Source organism: Lonchura striata, chromosome 32 (assembly GCF_050655825.1).
Source record: "Lonchura striata isolate lonStrDom1 chromosome 32, ASM5065582v1, whole genome shotgun sequence".
NCBI lineage: Eukaryota > Metazoa > Chordata > Aves > Passeriformes > Estrildidae > Lonchura > Lonchura striata.
This window is the reverse complement of record NC_140734.1, coordinates 4,703,363-4,726,165: the sequence shown is the minus strand read 5'-3', so window position 1 is coordinate 4,726,165 and position 22,803 is coordinate 4,703,363.

Sequence of the window (22,803 nt, the reverse complement as noted above, 5' to 3'; positions counted from 1 at the left end):
GCTGGGGCCCTGGGCAGAACCCTGACAGCCTGGTCTGACCCCCAGGGAAGGAGAAGGAGCCCCTGGAGAAGCTGTACCAGGTGGGGCTGCTGGAGACAGCAAGGACAACATCAAGGATGATAACCTCTTCCTCAACTTGGACACTGGCAGCTGAAGATGATGAACTTTTGGCACCTTCTCCAAAGCCAGGCTCCACAGTGAATTTGCAGATGAGTCCACAGCCGGGGAAATGCTCCCAGATTTGTACATTGCTCAGACTGGCTGGGAACAAAAGGTTCCCCCTGTGCTGGGCAGATGCAACTTCAGTCGGCTGCCCAGCTGCTTTTTGGCAGGGCTGGGGGCATGGGTTGGGGTGGATACAAAATGGGAGTTGGCTCCTGGCCCTGCTAACAGCCCCCACCACCCAGCATGGCCTAGGCTGAGGCTGGGGCTGGGGCAGCCAGCCCGACACAAACAAACCCCCATGGTGGGAGCAGAGGTGGGACTCCAGAACCTGTGCAGGGGCTGCTGTGCTTTGCAGGCAAGGAATGGCTTGGGCTGCTCCACTGCCCTTGTTTGCTTTGGGATCACTGTTATTTTGGAAGGCAGTGCAGGAGGGAAGAGAGAAAGTGTGGGCTTCTCTCCCCCATGGGTGGGATTTTCCCTAGCATGAGGGGGTTGGGCCTTCCTCAGATCCCTGACAGAGATAAGAGTTTTTTTATTGCTTCCCCTTGTCTCTAATCACTTTTCAACAGTTTGTTGTTTGTTTTTCTCGAAGAAGCGTTCTCTGTATGGTCCAGTCAGGATTGGGAAGCGATTGGGAGCAGCTGCAGCGTGGATGGGCCGTGCCCTTGGAGAAGGCTGAGGACATCGTTTGGGACCAGCTTTTCTCCCAGCGGAGGATGGCGTGAGGTGAGTCCCGGCCTGCTTGGCATGGTGGGATCAGAGCTTTTGGGAGATGGCAACAAGCACAAGGAGTCTCCTGCTCTGGGCAGCTGCTGAGGGCTGGATGTGCTGTGGCTGGCTGCAGGCTGGGAATGTCCTGCCCTCCTGCTCTGCTCCCAAAGGCAGCAGTGATGGGCAGCTCTGGGCACGGCTCTGGGCACAGCCAGCATGGCCTGGGCTCTGTGGGCAGCTGGGACAAGGGGACAGGAGCCTTCAGCTGACGGGTGGTTTCTGGTTTCTCTCCTTGCAGCCGGGCTCTGCGGGTGCTGAGGCTGCCCTGGGCTCTGCCAGGGCTCTGCTGGGCTCTGCCCTGGGCACAGCTGGGCTGGCTCTGCCCTCCCATTGCTCTGACAGCTTTGCATCAGACAAGCCCGTTTGAGCACAGTGCCTGAGCTTTCTCCTTTGGCAGGTGAGTGAGACTCCCCTGCAGGCCAGGAGATTGCAGCTGGGGACACACATCCAGTTGGCAAGGACCCAGACTCTCCACAGTCCCAGCTGAACCCCTGAATCTCTGCAGGAATGCCTGGATCTCCACTATTCATTCTTCATTTCTTTTTGGCTGGAATTGTGCAGTTGCACTTTCTTCCTCCTCTAGAAGTGCCATGAGTGGCCAAAGCTGGCAAGTGAGCCGTGTTCCTGAGGCAATGCAGTCTGGAGCTGATGAATGGAGAGTTGCCCTTCCCACTTCCAAACCAGAGCAAAAGGCCGTAAGTGGGATTTTTCATCCATAAGAAACCCCTCAAAATTTCAGAGGGAATGTGCAGCTCATTCACAGAGTGAGAAGGAAGGTCATCTTCTAAAGGATTTGGGGTTTGACAGAGTTTAGATTCCCAGTCCTGTCTGGAGTTGGAAGGGCCCCAATCAATTTCCTATTGCTTTGACCACAATTTAAAATAACAATGTTGGAAACAACCCCCAAAAACTTTAAAAAAGGCTGCTGAGGTCAGTAAGATGGATCCATGCCATCAGCACATTTACAATGTAAATAACTGAGTTCTCTTTTTAAAAAGATCATTTACCTCTTAATGCAAAGTTACAGAAGATGTTTCACTAACACTTGGATTTTATTTGTATCTTTTACAATTCATCTAATTGTTTTTTTTTTTTCTTTTTCCTTTTTTTTTCCCTAAATAGAGGTCCTGGCCCTCTTGCAGCCAAAGGGGAAAGGGCCCCACCAAGCCTTGTTACCCACAGATAACATGGTAAAGCTGAACACTAAAGGACCTTGTGGGCATTATTCTGGAATTAAAAAGGTGCCAGCTCCATGGACAACAGAATTATTGTTCCTAACTTGAATGAGATTGGGCTAAAAGAATGAAGAACGGTGTCACTACAGTACTACTGATGTCTGTAATTTGTACCTTGATAGTCAGCCAGAACCTTTGTTTGCCAAAACACTACAGAGTTTCACCAAGGGATCAGTCATCAAAAATGTTTTGAAAATGTAAAGACCAAGGTAGCCAAAGCACTCAGTGTCACTAATTGCTGGGTATGTTCTCAGCTGAAGCTGGGAGGAATGGGGTTCCCTTGGAGGGCTCACCCTGTGTGGTGGCCAGAACTCTGTCAATGGGCTCTGCCTTGTAACGGAGTCAGTGAAGGGACAGTTACAGAAAACTCTGCTGTGGGACACAGGAATACAATGATCAGTGAGACAGGATTCACTCAGATTTCCCGTCAGGAGAAACCCAACCCTGTTATAGTTCTAGAGGCAACAGTGTCAGAAGATTTCTGTGCTTTACCATCACTGCCAATGTCAGTAGAACTTGGGGTGCTGCAGCTGGTCAGTGTCAGTGTCACACCACTCCCAGCTGCAGGGCCACCATTTAGGCTCCTTCAGCAACAAGCACACGGAAGACTTAGGGCCCAGAGAACATTTTCCACTCAAAGAGTGTCTTGGGTTTCAGAAAGCAAAAGATTCTGGTTCGCCCTGCGCCCCATGTGTGCTGCCCTGTCCTGTGGAGTTGACATGAAGGAGCTGAATGGATTATTAGAATAGGTAGCAAATGATGCTGTTAAAATGTCCAATAGCACATCCTATGAGCTCCAACAAACACAAATGGGGACTCCAGAGAACTACACGGCCTCGGATTATCTACTTGCTGGCCAAGGAGGAACCTGGGCTTTCAGGGGATGAGGATGTTGCACTGCTAGCCGTGATGGGTTTGAAGGCCAACAGCCAGGAATCACCTTGGCAGAAAGAGCAGTAGAAGAGTGGCAGAAAGAAGAAAATTCTTCTGGGTGGGATTGGCTTCATGGCTGCCAAATTGGAGGCTGCTGTGAAATGCATTCGTGGCAGGGCCTGTCATCATTGCAGTGTGTGCACTTGGTGAGTTGCTGGGACACTTTGTGCTGGGAAGTGGAGTATTGAGACCTTTCTTAAAAGATAGTGTCAAGAAAAGAGAGGCATTTGGTAAATAAGAGAGAAGAGCAACAATTTAGGCATGTTTTAAAAGGAATGTGAATAGCTCTGAGTAATAAACTGCACTTAATTGTAGAACAAGAGGAGATGCCTTTTTGCTTAATACTTAAATGTAAGCTGTGTTACTGAAAGAATTGTTACAAAGGTTGTAGTTGATTGTAGGTCTCAGGACCAGTCAAAGTACCAAGGCCTGAACAGGCTCTGAGGCAAAGCTCACCTTTAGATGAACCTTCCAAGCAAATGTTGTATTTGTATCCACTCATTTAAGAAGCATGATTAACAACATGATCAATGTATGTGTTCCTTGATAAAACATGGATTTATCTTTCTGTATTTAGAAACAGACAAGGCCCCATGTGGCCTTGTTTGGGGGTGAAGGATCAAAGTCAACTCCCTTGGTTCCTCCTTCAGCCCTGGCCAGGCTTTGGGAGAAAGCAGTCAGGAGAATGAAAGCAGATGTTCTCACACTAGCAGTGATGCCAGCTTGTTTGTTAAACAGTGTAAAAGCTGGGTCCTCTCCCAGCTTTGGGGTTGGAGCTTCATTGGCTGCAGAGGTGGAGGCACCTGCAGGAATTCCCAGTGTCTGGGAGTGGCTCTCCAGTCCTTGCCTTCCCCCAGCTGGTGTGTGGCTGTGGATGATGCTAAAACCTGAGGCTAACTGGTGATGGATCTTTCCTTAATCACTCCAGGCAATCTCTGGTAACAATGACTGGATGCATTGCTGAGCTTTTTTGTAATGCTTTGCTAATGATGATGTGCTTTGCTGAGCTTATCCTTTTGTAATTCTTTGCAGCTGTGCATGATATAAATGACACAATTCCTTCACTTGGTGTCTGTGTCTTTGGTGCTGACCCTGCCCACTGGTGAAACAGGGCCCCCTCCAGCCTAAGTGTTAACCTGGGAAGAGAAAAGCCATCACTCCAAATGTCCCCCCTTCCTCCTTGTTCCCCCCACTTTATACCCTGAGCGTGATGCCCTATGGTCTGGGGTATCCCCGGGGTCAGTGGGGGCCACCTGTCCTGGCTGTGTCCCCTCCCAAGCTCTCCCGCAGCCCCAGCCCCTCTCCAGTGTGGCCAGAGGAGGGGCAGGCCAGGCTTTGGCTCAGTGGGAGCTCAGCAAGAACAAAAGCATCTCTGTGTGCCCAGCCCTGTGCTCAGCACCCGGCCCAGCAGCGTCTCAGTGCCAGGGTCTGTGCCATCAGTCCCTGCCAGGGGTTTCCATGGCACCTGCCAGGCCAGGTGACCCAGGTGTGGTGTCCCAGTGAGGGCTGCCATGCAAACAGTGCCCAGCACTGCCCCTTTCTGTCTGCCTGACCCGGCCTTGGCCCTGGCCCTGGTGTTTGCTGCTGGTTCCGCGGCGCCTGACCGGCCCGCGCGGCACAGGGCAGGCGGCCACGGCACAAACCCACAGCAAGGGCTCCCCTCTAGCTCTGGGCAGTGACAGCAGCCCTGAGCAATGGGCTGGCGCAGTGGGCTCGGTGCAGTGTCCATGGCAGCAGTCCCTTGCAATGGCCAGTGCAGGTTGGGATGATGATCCACCCTCACAGCCGGCCCAGGGCAGGTGTGCGGTGCCCTTCCCCACAGCCTGTCTGCACAGAAGCACTTCCAGGGCTCTCTGCATTTCCCTTCCCTCACTCCTGAGTCACTCACACACCTCCCAAGGACCCACTGGGAGCTTTGAGCTGCAAGGAGTGCAAAGCTGGTCTGTCCTTCAGGAGTTGCTCTCATTCTGCCCTGAGCCAACTCTGGATTTGTGTTCATTGCAGAACTTCCTGTGTGTCTACAGCATTCCTTGCAGGGCTCTGCCTTGCGGAGGGGGAACCTCCTTGAGGTGCCTAGGACTTGGCACACACTTGAGGAGTGTGTCTGTTTTAAATAGGGAAGCTTAGGAGTTTTAGATTGCTTCAAAAAATAAAATAAGAAAACCCCTCTTTGCCTGAGCGCAGCCATTTCTCCAAGCACAGCAGGTCCCAGGTGACTGAGCAGAGACAGGACGGGCTTGGGCTATGTGGAGCAAGGTTGTCCACACTGCCTCAGACCTCAAGGCACAGCTTCTCTGACTAGGCCAGACATCCTCAGGAGAGTCCCTGGGCCAATATCAGTCGCTGAATGCTGCAGCCACCTCTGCTCTAAATAGAACAATCATAAAATATACTCTTCAAAGAGGAATGTGGATTTATTGGAAGCTCTTGCAAATAGTTTTCCATCAGTATTGTAGGAAAACTTCCTAATGGACTGCACTAGAGCAGAGGGAGATCTGGGCAGAGCCATGGTTTGTCAGGACTTGCTTGATCCCAGTGAGCCCCGTGGTGCATTTAGAGCTGAGCCCTGGAAGCTCAGGGCCTGAGAGGAGATTGCGCCAACCTAACCAGGAGTCAAAGTCCGAGGGAAAACCCAAAGTGTCTCAAAGCATGAATGGGTCCCCTGAGGTCCATCCACAACACAGACCCCTCATGGACTCGTTGGAGGAGAGAATTGGAGGCCAGGATGGCACAAACCTCTCAGAGACTCAGTGTGGGAAGGAAAAAGGGAAGTACCTTAAAAGAACTGCACTACCTTGAAGCATTAATGATCCCCATTGAGTGTTGTTACTGACAAAGAATCTCCAGGGACTAATTCCAGCAGATAATTGGAGGCCATGGTTGGACAAAGCTCTCAGGACTCCAAGGCAAAGCCCAAGTCCTTTGAAGAAGCTGCAGTCCCTGGGAGCATGAAGGAGGGCCCAGGGCCATTGCTGCCCAAGGCTGCCCAGGCCAGGAGTGCAGGGAGGCAAAGGCTCTGTGTGGGCAGCTCAGCTGCTGAGCAGAGCCTGGGCTGGCTGGAGGCAGCAGAAAGGCCAAGGCCTGAGCCCCAGCCCAGGGAAGGCAGATCCTGTCCCTGCCCGCTTGCTCAGGGCTCTGCCGGGAGCACTGGCACATGGAGGGGTGCTGAGGGCAGGACAAGGGATGGCAGTGCCCAGCCTGGCTGGGGCTGTGCCAGGAGGCCCCAGTGCCTCAGGACAAGGTGTCTCCTCCTCACAGCCCTTGGTGGCAAGACGCTGCTGGGCCCCAGGGCACCAAGGCTTGGCTTCTCCTGGCCACTGCCAGCCTTGCCAGGGCCCTTGGCCATGTCCAGCACAGCTTGTCCTGCGCTGTCCCACAGCTCTGCTGTGTCCCTGAAGGCTGCACACTCCCATCTCGCTGCCCCCGGGCCCTGCCCTGCCCCATCCAGCCCTGCCCTGCCCCTGCCATGCCCAGGCCATGTCTGCAGTCCCCCCAGACCATGGGTGGGGGTGGGCAAGTGTTCCCGAGGGCACAGGGAGGGGACAGCTGGGCTGGACTGACCCAAGGGATCTCCCATTCCATGCAATGTCACGGTCAGCAATAAACTGAGGGAAAGGAAGGGGATAAGGCTGGCAGGGAGAGCTGTGGATGCTTTCTACCAAGACATTTCTCACACAAAACACAAAGTACACGTTCTTGATCCTGTCCTGCCAGGAGGTGGCTGGACATTGTCTGCTGATGGGAATCAGCAATAGGGGATTGATTTCATTTGTTGTTTCTTTGCTTCCACCTGTGGCCTTTGCCTTTTGAAGCCCTTGCTGAGGAGGGTGTAGAAGCCCATAAGATCAGGACCTGGTTTGCGTATCCCAAACATCAAAAACTGGATGGCTGTGGGACCAACCAAGGATTGGTAAGGACAGCCAAGACTTCTTGGCAATAACACACTGTGAGGAAGAACAGGCTGTGGCTGCAGAAGGGGCCATGCAGATAAAGGCAGAACTTTTCCAGGACAAACATCCTTGCTCTGGCTCCTGGGCATATGCAGGACATGGCCCAAGTGCAGGAATGAGAAGTGGGCATGGACTGTGGGGGGATCAACACCACCAAAGACCCCCAAAGCCTCTGAGCCATTTCCAGAAAGGTTTAGCAGAACAAACTGCACGTGATAAATCATTTGCACAGAAAGTGAGACACTTATTGCCAGGGCAGGGAAAAGTGATCAGTGAAGAGGTCCTCCCACCAAGCCCAGGCACATTTGTGCCCCAGCACCCAGGACATCCCATTGGCTGGATCAATGCTGGAACCAGGACTGGGGATCTCCTCTCTCTCTAATTTCCTTTCTCTCTGCCCCTCTGATTCACATCTCTGTGTCTCTCCTGTCTGTGTCTCTCTTCCCTTTCACCTTTCCTCTTGTGCCTTTATACAAAACATACTGACATGCCCTTTTATAGCTCAGGGACTGACATCCCAGTTTCTATGCCAAATGCATAATGAATTAATAAAACTTTATAGGCCTTTGTGGACTCTCTGAGCTTTTTAATTTCTTTCAGCCACGAGCATCTACAAAACATGGGTGTCTCCTTTGCCTTAAGTTTGGGAGATCACAGAGAGAGAGGGAGAAAGAGGCTCGCTGGGCCCCTGATGGCCGCACACATTTAACCCGCCAGTGTTGTTCTGCTCAGCTTTTCTCTAGCAGGCAGCATTAACCAGATGCAGCTGCGCAAGGGTTTCCAGCAATTTGGCATCATCCACAAAGGACTTGGAAGTGCATTTTGTCCCATGGCACAGGGAATATATGAATATTCCATTGTAGTCAAGGGCTGGTCACTGCGGGATGTCACCAGGGTGTGGCTGCCAGGAGGACTCTGTTCCATGGACAGCATTTGACCCTCATTGCTCAGCCAAATTCCCACTCACCCCACGTTCCATTCCTTCAGCCCATCTCTCTCCAATCTGGCTTTGAGGAGACCCAGCAGACCATGTCACAGACCCTGCTAAGGTCTGGGCAAACAACATCCCCTTCTTTTCCTTCCCACGTGGGTTCTGCAGTCCCTGCCTTGTGCTGCCAGTGCGTGGAATGGCTGCAGGAGGATTTGCCACATCCCCTTCCCTGCTGAGCCTGACCAGTCTGTGACTGTACCAATCCCCTCCCTGCCCTGTTTGCAGACTGGTTCTATGTCTGCCCTTCCCAAGTGCCCAGGACCCTCTGAGATGGCTCTGGCCTTTCCAGGGGCTTTGAGAGAGGTCTCACCGTGACACTGCCCAGCCTTCTCAACATACCTGACACCAAAGGCCTCTGCCACATCCCTCAGTTCCAGGTCAGTGCCCAGGGCATGGCACAGCCCTGTCCAGGTCCTCAGGGTGGTTCAGAAGGGAGGCAGCTGTGACTTCTCCCTGCAGACCCACCACTCTAATGTCCCTCTGTGCAGTCCATGGCTGTCCTGAGCATTTCCCCTGGAGCCTCCCTGCCCTGGATGTTTCTCTCCATGCAGCCCTCAGCACATTGCAGGAAAGAATTTAGGTGGTTTCCCAGAGGATGATACTCTCTGAGTTGTGAGAAGCGACGTTCACTTTTAAGGATTTTAAAGGTTTACTAAAAACTTTAACAAAATACAACAAAGGTCTGAATAAGGAAAAAGGACGGTGCAATGCTGGGAGTTGGCAACCCCGGCAGCCATGAGCTCATCTAGAAATTGGCTGCTCCCATTTTTGTACCCCTGGGGGTTTCCTCAGGCAACCCTGGCTCCTGCCAAGGTCTGTCAGTCGACTCTTCTTTGCCGTTCATCCGTGGAGGTTTCTTTCTTGTCACTTGATGGGAGGTGAGGTGTTGTCATGCTGCACTTCCTAGTAACAAGCTTGCCCTTTTCTCAAATGTTTTCTGCAAAGCCACAGGTACGCACCCTCCTTCCTCATGCCTGGACTACTGAGGCCCTCTCTTGGCAACTGTACGGGCTGGGGAAGATGGACTATGGGGAGAACAGAGGACATCTAAACAACAAATCACAACAATGCAACTATAAGTCAATAAACTTTCCTTAACATACATATAATATTAATCTCTGAATTGCAAGAGCCAACCATTGCATTAGGCATTTATAACAGAGTGAAGTGGCCTCAAGGCACTGTTTGTGCTACTGGAATTGTGCCACCCCCAAGTGCTGATGATGGTTTTCATAGTAAAAGGGTTTTTAAATCCTGGGGATTTAGGGTTAAAAGGAAAATTAAGCTTAGTAAGCCCTGGAAAAAAAAAAAACCTAGGTACATGTAGGCCTTGTACCTTGCTAGAACTGCACCTGTGTAGCTAGTACATGATAAATGATATACTTGTTAGATGTGATGATTGTTTAGTAACTAAATATAATTACTGTTTAATCATAAGAATAAAAATGAGAAACTGTGGTCAGGGGCCTCAGAAAGATCATGAGAAACTCATGCTTGAATAAAGTCAATGTATACAATAGAACAATATAAAGTTAATCATTAATATGTAAGTTATATAATGATAGAATATAAAATAAATTCAGCTCAAAAGCCATGTGAAGTCAGATTTGGGTCTGTATCCCTGATTCCCAGAGCTCTCAATAAAAGCACCTGCATATAATCATATCCCATGATTATGTGTGTTCCTGAACGCTGACAATCTGTTCTATGGTCCTTATCAAGTCCCCCCTTTTCCTGAGACACACTTCCGTATGGGAACTAGTTTCTTAATACTTATATTTCATTTTGCAGCATAGGAAAACTTTGTTTTCTAACATGTTTTCTAATATGTCTTCTTCTGCACTCTTGTTGGCTAAATGTTTCCCCAATTCCAGTTTGGTCTTATCCACTTGGTGTGCTCTGCAATGCCTGATGGCAACTTCCTCTGGTTTCTGGATACCTTCAAGTGAACCCAAGATTTGTTCTCTGTTTTTGATCGGAGCTTTGATATGTCAAAAGGTCTTTTTCTTTACAGAAGTCCCATGTTCATGTACCACTCCAAAGGCATATTCTGAATAATTTCAAATGTAAACTAATTTTCCTCTACTCGATTCCAAAGCTCAAGTGACTGAAATTAGTTCTACTTTCTGGGCTGAAACATTAGAGAGGAGTGCTCCCAATTCGATTACATCGGGTTGTGGAGTCACTGCGTATCCAGATATTTGGATAGGAAGTCTAGGGGCCTGGTGCTCTGACAGACCAGCTGCTCCTGCTGCCTGCTCTGCCTTTGGCATCTGCTCTACTGAGAGTATGGCAGCTGCATCAGGATTTCCTGTGGGAAGAGGTACCACTGCTGACATAGCCCTGGGACTCCAGGGGCCCGTGGCTGTGCCCTCCAGCACAGGGGTGTCACCCACAGCGGGGCATGGGGGGAAGGTGAAGGGCATTAGAAGGGAGAGAAACCAGCGTCTAGGGACTGTGTGAGGGAAATAACAATTTATTTCCTTTTCCTTGAATAAAGAATTGCAAGAACCCTGCTAGAGCTGCTGGGGGATTGGCCTCTTGCTGAGGCCCCTCCTCTTTTTGGGACACTATGTCCCCCTGGGCAAGGAGCCCCTGTTCCAGCCAGGAGCAGAGGTGCTGTGCCTTCTGCCCCGGGCAGAGGGACCTGCTGCTGTCACCACCTCTGGCCACAGGTCCTCCTGATACTGGTCCTGCCCTGCAGGGATGGGCACAGGTGGGGAGTGGCAGTGAAACCCAGGGCAGGGGCTTTAACATGGACTGCTCTCAATGAGTTGTCGAGAAATTACAGTTTTCCTTTTTCTGCCAACCAAGGCTGTCAGTGTTTCTGTGTTTGTATTAATGAGAAGGGTTAGGGTTAGGGTAGAGTGTGGGTTTAGGGTTAGGTTAGAGTGTGGGTTTGTGGTTAAATGGAGAGCAAAGTGGTGTCTGCATTCAATTGATTTTAATTTTTTCTTTCATGGTATTTTGCATGTGAAAAGTCTGAAAATCAAGGACATCTTTTTGGAATCTGCTATCTTTGCCCCTGATACTAGCCGAGTGACCCTTCAGAATTAAGGGAAAGCATGAACTCTTTTGGCCATTTTTTAGAGGGAGAAAACACCAAACCCAAACCTGTTTACTGAATCCTCTGGAAAATCTGACTTATCCAAGAAAACATGATTAGGAATGTATCAATTTTCTGTTTGTCATTCATTCAGACACCTGTGAAGCCAGATCAGTAATGTTCTCGTTAATGATTTAACACACCTGATTGCCATTAAATCACTTGAAATTATGGCCTCAACTTTCAATGATATTTTGAATATGAGAATTTCCATTTCAGGGAGGAACAGAATGCATTTGCACAGTTCCATTATGGGTGGATTTTTTTTTCAATACACAGATTCTCTAATTTCCCCTTTTTTAGCCTTAAGCATTAATGTCAATCATCTGCCTTGGAAATGCAACTCAAATGTAACTCTTTCTACTATTTTGCTTAATTTATTTTTAGAGGCTGAAATCATTCAGTTGTAATTTGCTTTATAGAAGTCTTAGTCACTGTGGGACTGGAAAAGATCACAAAAATTTCTCCCATCATAGATTTTAAAATATTTTAAAACGCTATTTTAAAGAATATTTATCAATATTTAATTTTTGCTTTCTGTGTAACTTTATTAAATCTGTACTTTAAAACATACGTTACCTAGCAGGTTTTCAGTTCAATTACAGCAGTTGCTTTTCAGCAGGCTAATTTTCCTGTAGGACTAGACAAGGAAAGTAACTTAGGAAATTGATTTTTCCACATTGTTGCAGTGTAGGAATAGTATTCCCCAGTTTTTTGCTCACCCTGATACAGCTCAGACCATGTGCCACTCACTGACTTCCCCACCACTTTTCCTGTGGCAGGAGGAGAGAAGAGCACAAGTAGGTAAAGATCACAGGTTGAGCTAAGAACAATTTACTAGAAACAGCAGTGAAAAAACCCCACAAATGGTAATAACAAGACTAAAAGGAGAGTGTACAAGAGGTGAACGAGTCACACATGATTGTTCACCATACAGAACTGGGCACACCCCACGATTTACGGCACACCGGCGGAGGAAGAACAAACCCCTTCCATTTCCCCCTGCCACGTGGCAGGTGATATCCAGTTACCCCAAGGTCCTGGCCGTGCTCCTCCTGGCTGCTGCAAAAATTACCCCTGTCCTGGCCGGATCCAGGACACGGGATCTGCCCTGCGGGTCCTGGCTCTTCCTCTGGGTGAGAGCCCCCCATGGCATCTGCCTGGCAAAAGGGACTTCAGGACAACCTCTTATTTAGGGACATTCCCCCTTCTGCCCCTGTCCCAGCTCCCTTTTTGCCTCCAGAAAACTTTGAACAGAAGTAGCACTTAGGTGCAGTTCTGCACATTCTGAACTGGCAGGAAGGTGACCCACATGTCACTCTAGGCACACATGCAGCAAGGACAAAGAAAGTTTTTGAGGGGCCTGTGTCTCAAGGTCTTTTGCTCCAGGAGTACCACCTGTTACTTTCAGATTCTGCTCAGGGAGAACCAGTGACCTTCTTTTTGTTCTACACAAGACATAACCATGTGTGGCACATCAACTGTCACTTTTTTCCCCATTTATTTTCAAGTGGCTCCTGCTCTGAGGTGCATTGGCCATTTCTGTAGTACATTGTTTGGTTGTCTTTTGAGAAATAGGCTCAAAATACCACAGGGTTACTTCCTTTACTCCCATTCTTTGAGCTAAAGATGGAGTTATTGTGCAAGGCAAAGGCACTCACATATGAACAGTGCAGAGGGGTCAGTCAAATCTGGTTACTCCAGAGCAGGGGTTGTCATCAATAACCTTTAAAATATATAGAAGGGCTGGTGGGCATTCTGGAGTCCAGTGTAACACCTCCATGGATTTCTTTCATGATTCATACACAGGCTTTTCCAATAGTTCATAACTGGGGATCCATCATCAGAAGCATCCAGTCATTCCCAAAAAGGGACACAGATGTGGGCTCTGGTGTTTGACAAATTGCTTCCTCCCTTTCTTTCCCCAAACTGCACTGTCCTTGTGAGTGGGGCAGCCAGGAGATCAGTCATGGGAAGATATAGATATGGTCTTGAAAACAAACACAAGATTTCATAGAAAATGTGCTTTGGAAGGTAATATTCAACACATTCTCAACTACATGCTCTTATTCTCTCTCCCTGTAATGACTGGACAACACTGATTTTTGGTGTCACCTGACTTAAATCAGGAATAATCTTGGGCATGGGGAGAATGACAATAAAACCATCATAAACTGAGTATAAAATGTTTATCTACATGTGTCAGTAACTTCAATGGCCAGCTGCAGTCAGCACAATTATCAGCCTATAATTGTGCTCAGGGCCAGTGTGGGCCTTTCCATGTCAGCTCCTCCTGCACAGCACATGGGGGCCTGGGCATGCTGCTGGCTTGTTTCCTTTTAGGAGACTGGGATGAGGAAAGGTCGGGGGTTTTGTCAAAGAGATGATATTTGAGTGACTGTGCATGTGCTGGAAGCCTCACAGACTGACTGGCCCATGACAGGATGGCCCAGTGCTGGGGGGGCTGCACCTTGCTGCCCTGGTTAGGGGTGTTAAGTTGCTCCTTTGCCTCAGAGAGAGCCAAGTGCAGCACTTTTGTGCAGAAACACTTCATTAGCCCTGGTTTGCAAAGCTACTGCAGCAACTGGTGTGGCCAGAGCAGCCCTTTCTGCACTTGGAAATGAGCTGAGTCAGTCATGGGCTAAGGCAGGGCATTCCCCACGTGTGCACATTTGAACTCCCTGTGCCCCGACTGTGTCGCGTCCCGCTCCTCAGTGACATCCCGCCCAGCCTGGAACATGGAACTCCCCGTTTCCAAGGACACGTGGCCATTGTCACCAGCACACAGCAGGAGCGCTCAGACCCTTCGGCAGCTGCGGTGAGAGCGGAGGTGTCAGAGCGACAGCGAGTGTTGGTCCAGCTTAGCTGGTTCTTAGCACACGTTGGTCAAGAGGCTGATCCATACACTGAGTGGAGGTAATTATTTACAGTTCTGTGCAGAAATGGGGGGCTCAGGGACAAATTGACCAAGCCAGCACCACATGAAGTAAAGCGTCTTTAGTATTTCTACATTTTAGCAAAGAAAGGAATTAGTGTTCATTGACTGCAAGTTCCCACGTTCTCTTCATAATTAGTATTCTGTCTGCTGTTGGGTAATAATCATCCTCTCACTTGTCACGTTCATTAGACTGCATGCTCAGTCTCTCCCTTCTTTTATGTCAATGGTTTCTCGAGTGCATGGCCATGGTCTGCCCCTGCTGGAATGGCCTTTTACCTCACAGGAGGTGATTCAGCACAGTTTCTGCATTGGCTTTATCAGTTTGTTCCTTTCCTTGGGGGTTCTGCCAAATGTCCTTGTGACCCTAAATTCTGCATTCTTTGTGCCCACCATCAGTGGTACATCCTTCTTCCCAAGCCTTGCTAACCTCCCTGGTGTCTGAGGCAGCTGAAGCCTGTCAAGCCCTACACCTCAACAAGGCAATTCAGCCAAGAAGTAACCTGCCTTTCAAAGGCCTGGCCATCACTCCTTGGCTACTTCTTGTTTCATGGGAATAATCTCCCTTCTTGTTGATGAGCTTTGAATGCCAGAAAGGACAAACATCAAAGAGCACATTTTCCTTACAAACATTTTGCATTTTGAAGATTCTCCAGCAGGACCAGTGGCTGTGTGGGAGCCGGAGCAGCCGAGGCAGAGCAGGATGGCGGAGCTGTGGGCCTGGGCACGATCCAGAGCGTTCCCCAGGGCCCCGGTCTGCACTGCGTCCCGCAGGGCCCCCGACAGCACTGCCGTGCCCGTCAGGGTGACCCAGAGGTGCCAGGACCAAGAGGTGAGGGGCAGGTGTCGGGCTCTGCGGGCTGCCAGCGGGTGGGGGCTTGGCCATGGTGTTGGTGTCAGTCTGCCGACCCCGCGGGACCTGTTGGGCAGGGCTGGGGCCCCACTGGTGCTCCAAGGGCCCCTTTGAGGCAGCTGGCCGGGGGAAGCCACTCGCAGGGATGACACGGAAGAGGTGCCAGCGGAAGGGGGAAGTTCTCTGATGGATGTGTTTCTCAGGGATGACACTGAGGAGGTGCCAGTGAAAGTCAGATGTTCTCAATGCTGGGACACTCAGGAAATTCATGCTCTGGGCATGGCTCTTGGGCAAAATGCATGGATTTCTCATTGCTCCATGTTTGCACTGCACTCACCAAACATGCCAGGATAAAGGAACCTCTCTAACTGTATTTTTAGCATTAGGAATAGCCATTTCTTTATTCTCAGCTGTGATGCATAGTGGAGAACTCCAGCCACATGCACACCATTTACAAAGCTATTCCAAACAAATAAATTTCAGCATTTTTTGAAAACAAAAAAAATTAATCTTCATTGGTTCCAAATTACATAATTTCTTCAATTAAGTAATATTCTATCTTCTCTTTGGTATTGATGTCTCCATTCTGGTGGTAATTCATTCACATCTTTCAGTCCATTCATCATAGCTTTTTAGATTTTATAACAGACAATTTTGCCTACAGAATGAAGCAGTTGGATGGCAGTAGTTGTTTTCGTTAAAAAATGTACTTAGGCTGATGAACATTTTAGTGATTTTTAACCTCCCGCAGAATGTGATACATTCTGTATTAAATTATGAGATCGGCCAAGCAACACAAATTTTGTTATATCTGATTAACCTAGGATAAACTGCTTCCATTTCACAGCTGCCAAGAATTGCATCTAGAGCTGAGGACAAGAGCAAGGGTTTTCATGCCTATTGCGAGTCAAAATTCACCTTATGCAGATTAAATTCTTCTTGGAGCTGACTCCAAGATGTGCTTCCTTAGTACCAAATAAGTCCCAGCATCAGGTTGCATCCAAAATTCTTATCTTTTTGTGAACCACTCTCACCTGGATTGTTAGCTGAACAATAGTTCAGTTGTACTCAGGTGCTTGATTTCAAGGGAAGCCTGTGCCTATACATTCCAGAACTGGGAAAGGGTGACTTGCTACTTGAACGCTTGGCTGAGTTAGAGGCCAGGTGAGGGTTGCTCTCTCAGGGCAGTTCTGTAGCCGGCTGCTTGCAGAGGGAGAACTGTGTCAAAGCAGCCCTTTCTAGTGATGTGACAGCAAACCTTTGCAAATACAGCTCTTGTTTAAAACAAAGGGCCTAGTTAATCAGCAGTAATGGAGAGTAGGCTGAAGTTTTTACAGAAAATATCTTTTTCCTTTTAGCCAAATGCCAGCGAGGCATCGCACAATGGAAGTGCGCAGAATGTCAACTTGTATAACCCAGCTGGAGGTATGATTGCCTTTCACATTTTGCTCAATGTCTGTAAGATTTTCAACTTGGTAATTCATTTTTGCAGCATATTCTTGGGACAGGGGATCTCTTGTGTTCAGAGATCTCAACTGGAGCTGGGATGCCCTCAGGTCAACCTTGTAGTCTCTTGTCACTGCACTTAGCCACTGGTTTGTTTTTGCCCTGTGAAAACCTGCTAGTCCTTCCTTGTTGGCATATTGGTTGATGGGATGCAACTTGGAACATTGAGGTCAAGGTTTAGACTACTCCTAAATTCACAGCCTTGGTAGCTAAGGTTTTGCTTTTGGAGTATCTAGGCAGTGTCATTATCCTTTAAATTTAAATGGGTAAACCTATGCAACCTTGAGAATGTTGCATAGAGAATTTCATAAGGTCAGTGTGGGAAACTTTGTTTGATTTAATTTTTTTTTCTCGGTCATTAATACATGAGTGTTGCCACAACACTGTGTTGGGTTCTTTTCAAGGAAATTGAAAGGAAGATATTGATGTCATCTTCCCCACGGATTCCATCATTTCCCACAAAGCACAAGGTGCTTAGGTGATGTCATTTGTTATTAATCTGTTCTCAGTGCTGTTTCCCCAAAGAGCCTGGCTTCAGGCAAACTCGAGGTGCACATTCCCCTTACAGGCACTCAGTGGTGCTGCCTGCAGCAGTGAGCTGAGCCAGGTACAGCCAGCTGCCCTGAGAAAAGCAGGCTCTCACCTGGCTGTGGCTGCAGGCACCTGCCAGCTGGGACTTCCCTGCCACTGCAAGTGCAGCTCTTGCTCTGCCTTAGCCTACTGCAGAGCATTTTAAACTAGTGCCATGGTGGCTTTTTGCAGAGACAAAACTAAACTTCACATTTCTCATTGGGGACATTCTGTTTCGCATGTGAATGATGATTTGTGTGATTCTTGGTGGTGGTGTGCACAGATCCTAAGGGAATATTTAGCATTCGGTAACTGAGGGACTGGCAGTAGTGAGACAATTGTGGAACTTGGCGCCGCTTTGGCTTTAGGCTGGCACAGAGAAACTCAGGTGAGACAGGTCTGGTTGCTGCTAGGGTACAGGGTGCCTTTGCAACATGCTCCATGCTGTACCAGTTAGGGACTGGGCTTTGTCACAGAATCAGAGAATCAGAATCAGACTTGGAAGGGATCCACAAGCATTTGCAAGTGCAGCTCTGTCCCCAAGAATCCCACCAGGTGCCTGTGGAACTTGTCCAAATGTTTTCCGAGCTCTAGTGGACTTGGGACCATGAGCAGTCTTGTGGGGAGCCTGTCCCAATGCCTGATCACCCTCTGGGTGAAGACCTCTTACCTAATTTCCATCTTAATGCTTGCTTATGGCTTCAGGTAATTTTCTTTAGAAGTCATTCAGGGGTATGGTTTTAGGAGGTTTTTTGTTTAAATGCTGTGGGAAGATTCTCTATCCACATTGGATTGAACTTCTCAGAACATTAGCAGTGTCTACACTCGACAACTGGCATGTTCACCGTGTTCTAAATAATTGAAGCATGTGATGTTTGTGCAATTAGGTTTGCAGACAAATATCAGAGAGGCATGGTCCAAGGAACAGGAAGTGGAGAAGGGCATTAAAAATTTGAGCTACATTGAAAGACTGAAGGAGCGTGTCAAGAAAGGTCAGTCTCTGTGTGTGTGACGGAAGAGACAGAGCTCCCAGATTTCTCACCAATATGCATCAAGTCTCCATCAGCCACTAAGCAGGAGTTCCTGGTTTCAAAACAGTGCTTGCTGTGTCATATCCCCTCCCTTGACCTGCTGGCCACGCTTCACCTGATGCAGCCCAGGACACGGTTGCCTTTCTGGGCAGCCAGCACACGCTGCCAGCTCATGCCCAGCCTCTCATCCACCAGCACCCCCAAGTCCTCCCCACCTTCATCCCAGGCTCCTCATCCCATCCCAGCACCCATGCCCAGCTGGGATAGGGCATGTCCCAACCCCAAAGATGCAGCACTTTGCACTTGGCCTTGTTGAATCTGATCAGGTACCCAGGGCCCTACTTGCCAAAGTTCTCCATGTCCCTCTGGATGGCATCCCAGGCCTCTGGTGTTGGCAAACTTGCCAAAGAAGCATTTAATCCCCCTGTCCATATCATTCTTGACATAGCTTAGTGCTTGAGCTTACAAACTGGAGAAATCAAATGAAAACCACCATGCATATAAAGAGTTTTTCATCAATACCTCACCTCCAGTACCACTCCTTCACATGGTATTTTTAATGTCTGTTTCTTCCTAGTGCTTTACTGTCTGGATTCGTAATGATCTATAAATTCTGAACAAATAGAGTTTCAACAGTCTCGGTACATCCTTTTGCATCAACTACCTTGCTTCCTCCTACTCCCCATTTGACAATTTGTTTTCTGTTTTTTTCTTTACTGAAGTGAAAATACCAGAGCTCAGGAGAGCCCCACACAGCTCTCCAGATCTTGTGCCCGAGAGGAAGAGAACGATGCCCATGAACCCTGCAAAATACATCAGGAGACTTTTCAGTGCTGTTTCTCAACGATCCATCAGAGACAGGGTGATTCATTTACTGGCTCTGAAGAATTACAAGAAGTCAGAGCTACTCGCCTGCTTAGAAAGAGAGGGAGTTGTGGAAAAGGACAAGGAGTCCCTTGGAAAGATCCTTCAGGAGGTGAGATCCTGGAGCTGCTGCCAGCAATGCTAACTCTTAGCAGTCTTACTTCAGGGTTTCAATTAGAATCTAATGAGAAGTTTAGGAAATGCTCTTTGTTTGCATTTTTCCATCCATTTTACCCAGTTTCCACCCAACTGCAAGTCCATGTGACAAAAAGAAATAAATCTTCAAAACTTTGGAGGCCTTGTTGCTGTTTTTCTAGAATAGCTTACAATGTAAATTCTTTGTAAATTTGTTGCTTCTCATGCATTATTTTAATCCTCCCTCTTTTCCTTGCACTGGTAAACTGCTTCATGAAGTAACTTCAAAGGGTGAAACCCTCAACTGGGTGAAACACTTCACTGAGGTCCTTAAAATATCCTGGGACAAGTTTCAGAGGAGAGAATTTTGGTAGCTGCATAGGGCAGTATTTCATTTGAAGGGACTTGGTGGCCTCTCAATGGTATTTGCTTCTACTGGGGTCTGTGGGGATTGCCTTCCAGGGAAGGGTGTTCCAGGCAAATCCTACATGATAAAGATGGTGGCCCAACTTTGAACACAGATTTTCCTTCCTGTTGTGTGCATTGAGTCTTTGACTTCCTTGGCACCTATTATTTTTCATAATTTTCCAGTTGTCCTTTTAGTGCCATTGGTATTTCTTTATTACAGCCATTCATATGATTCACATGGACTGAAGGATGCAGTGGCTGTTTCCTTCCTTTTTCAATATTCCCCATCAGTGTAGGCTGTTGCTGAATTATGCAAGCATTAACATATCAAGTAGCAATATTTCCTTTTGAGCTACGAAAAAGGTGATGATAAGATTTCAAAGCTCAGCTCCTTAGAGGGTAAGAGATGAAAAAAATGTCTCCTTTCTTTTTATTCCTGTTGATGTTTAAGGAGATTTTGAAGGAGTATTTTCTTGTTTGCAGTGTGAACTGCCTGGTGATACTGGTTTGCATTCTGAAAGGGCTGTGTGACCAGCACTACATCCTGAAAACTGTTACTCACATTTCTCTTAACTTCATAGGGAGGTGGTGTTGTTTTTTGCTATACATGAAAAACCAGTAGGGAGAACTTGCTGAGCTCTTCTATTCACAACCTTCCTTCTCTTCCAACACAGCCTTAGTTCTGCTTTTAAAAAGTGAATTCCTGATTCTGGGTACCTTTTCTACTTTTAAGCTGTTGAAATGTAGCTCTAGGTAGGTTATCTCCTATAAGTGTTCCATAGGAAGCTGTAGTTTCCTCTGAGCAGACACCTGAGAAAGAAAAGCAGTTCTGTTTGCAGAGACAAATGCCAACATCCTGTGGTGCTTCATGGGATGATGAAAACATGCCATGTTACAGGTCCAGGTTGTGTTCTGCCATGGCAATGTAGCTGGGTGAAAGAAGAGGGCAGCAGGTGTCCTCTGGAGAGTGGAAAAATATGGACTTGCTCATGGAGATGATGTTGTTCAGGTCCTCCTCAAAAGAAAAGGAAAACAGAAAGGAAAAACCTGGTCTCTCCATGTATTTCAAATGGTGAAGACAGGGAGTTCTGGCATAGTGTACCTTGATTCTCAAAGCTGCGTTAAAGGAGCAAAAACCTGGATCCCTGGTGCAGGGAGAGGTTTTCATAGTGTCCATTTCCTTCATGCTTGCAGCAGTTTGGCATTTACTTACATCCAAATTTCTACAGCCCAAATGGACCACACCTCTTTAATATTGATGCATCTTACATGACAGCTGCTTTGTTCTTCACATCAAACAAAAGTCCTGGAAAAACGGTGCATGATTTTCTTTTCAGCTTTGCTTTAGCTTTGTACTACCAGTTTTACATCTGTAGTCTGCCTTTAGGTGTAATGAATATTGATGTTTTAAATGTCTGCCCATAGGTAGCCAACCTGGATGCAAATGACAATTCTTTCAGTCTGAAGGAATATTTCTTCAAAGACATTCAGGTTGATTGGCCTGGCTACAGTGAAAGAGATAGAAAGACATTGGAGGTGACCCTTTTTCAGTAAGTTCAGCCAGGACAACAACCATTTCAAAAAAACCTTCTGGGAAATGAAGGTCTGTTTTTGCACTGAGGAAAGAACAATGACTGTTGATATTTTTGCCTTGTAACCTGAAATGCTGGACCATCCTTACAGAAAAACAGCCTCATCTCCACATGCCACCAGCAGCAGCCAGTCACTGTCTCTGGGACCTTCTGAAAGAAATACTCCACTGAGAACTGCTCAGGTATTTTGTGAATTTTTAAACATTCTCTACCATATATGATGTTTTATCCCACTTGTTCTTGATGTCCAAGCTGTGATATGAAGCAGTAGTGCTGTCTGTACATCATATAAACCTGAAGTGTGTAACTTCTAATGGGATTCCTGTATACTTTTCAAGACGGTTACAATGTCAAAGCCTGCAACAAGCTTGCACCCATGATTTGTTTCTCATGGTGCATAGGAAACTCTGCTAAGGACAAGATGTGGACATGGTTTTGGTACCTAGCTGTGTCTGTGCAGGGTTCTTGATGATATGGCAGCTCTAGTACCTAAATCATGCATGGTAATGCCAGTGCTACTGTTTGAAGAGAAACCTTAGGGAAGTTTAGCATAAGGACAAATTCCAGTACTGAGGCATTTGTAGGAAACTTGTTTTTCTGTCCTAAGCAGCATTTAGGCTCCCATTTTGATTCAGGCTATCCCATGTGTGAGGAGGGGACTCGGAATCATTAGGGAATACCTTGGACTTGCCAGGCTTAACACCAAGAGATGGCCAATACAAGAGGGCAAGGAAAATGTTTTGAAAGGATCTTGGAAAACACTGCATGCAAGGTATATTTTCTGTACCTTAAAGAATTTTCTTTAAACAGCCCTGGTTTTCCCTAGCTCTTTTCCCAGCCAGAGCAGGAAGTGCTGCAGGGCCTAGCATCCTCTTATGTCCTACCTCCATGCCTACAGCACTTGTGTCAGCAGGCTGGCACAGAGCTGTGTCTGGCACTCCTGCTCTGAGCTGCTGATGGTGGGAGCAGTGTGTGCTTGGTAGGGAAGAGGCTGTGATCCAGGCTTTCCTCTGGAGAACAGCAGGAATGAGACCTGCAGCCAGGCTGGGGCTTCTCTCTGTTGTTATCATCTCTGCACTGGACACGCTGCGATCAGCACCGCACCGGCGGCTTCTTGGGGCCGCTTTAGTGAATCGTGTGGCTGTGTGACAGCAAGAGTTGAGTGTGTTCCTGGTGTGTCTAAGCAGAAATAGGGAGCAAGATAAAACCAGCCTGAGCTCCTCATTTTGGGGAAGCCTTTGATAGAGGTGCTGAAGGGAATGTCTTTTCCCAAAGCCATTTAGCTACAGAGTTGGAGGAGAACTTGCTGAATACTCAGGTGAGAAAGCAGGAATGAAATAGAGAACATACTGAGCTGCAGCACCTCCTTATATGACAGGTCGTTTTAGGTAAGAAAGGTGTGTGTTCAACCATTGCCAGGCCAGAAATGCTGCTTTTTCAGAGCAAAACTAATTGGCATCATCTTTGCAGAAACGGCCTCTTCCTTCTGCCTTTATCAATCCTGTCATGACCAAGAAGCAGAGGACTGACCAAGAGCCCAGTGGTATCCAGCCAGCACCTGGTGGCCACTCTCCTTCTTCCTTGGACCTGCCTTCCACATCCTGCTCAACTCTGAACCTGTCTCCAAGTGTCAGCTCCATTTCCACATCCACCCGTCAGCTACAAGAGAAAGATAAAATTCGGATTCCATCTGGAATCCCTGCGTCTGTCAGGGTGCAGGGGAAGATTCCCTATTCCAAAGGTGAGAAAACAGAGTTA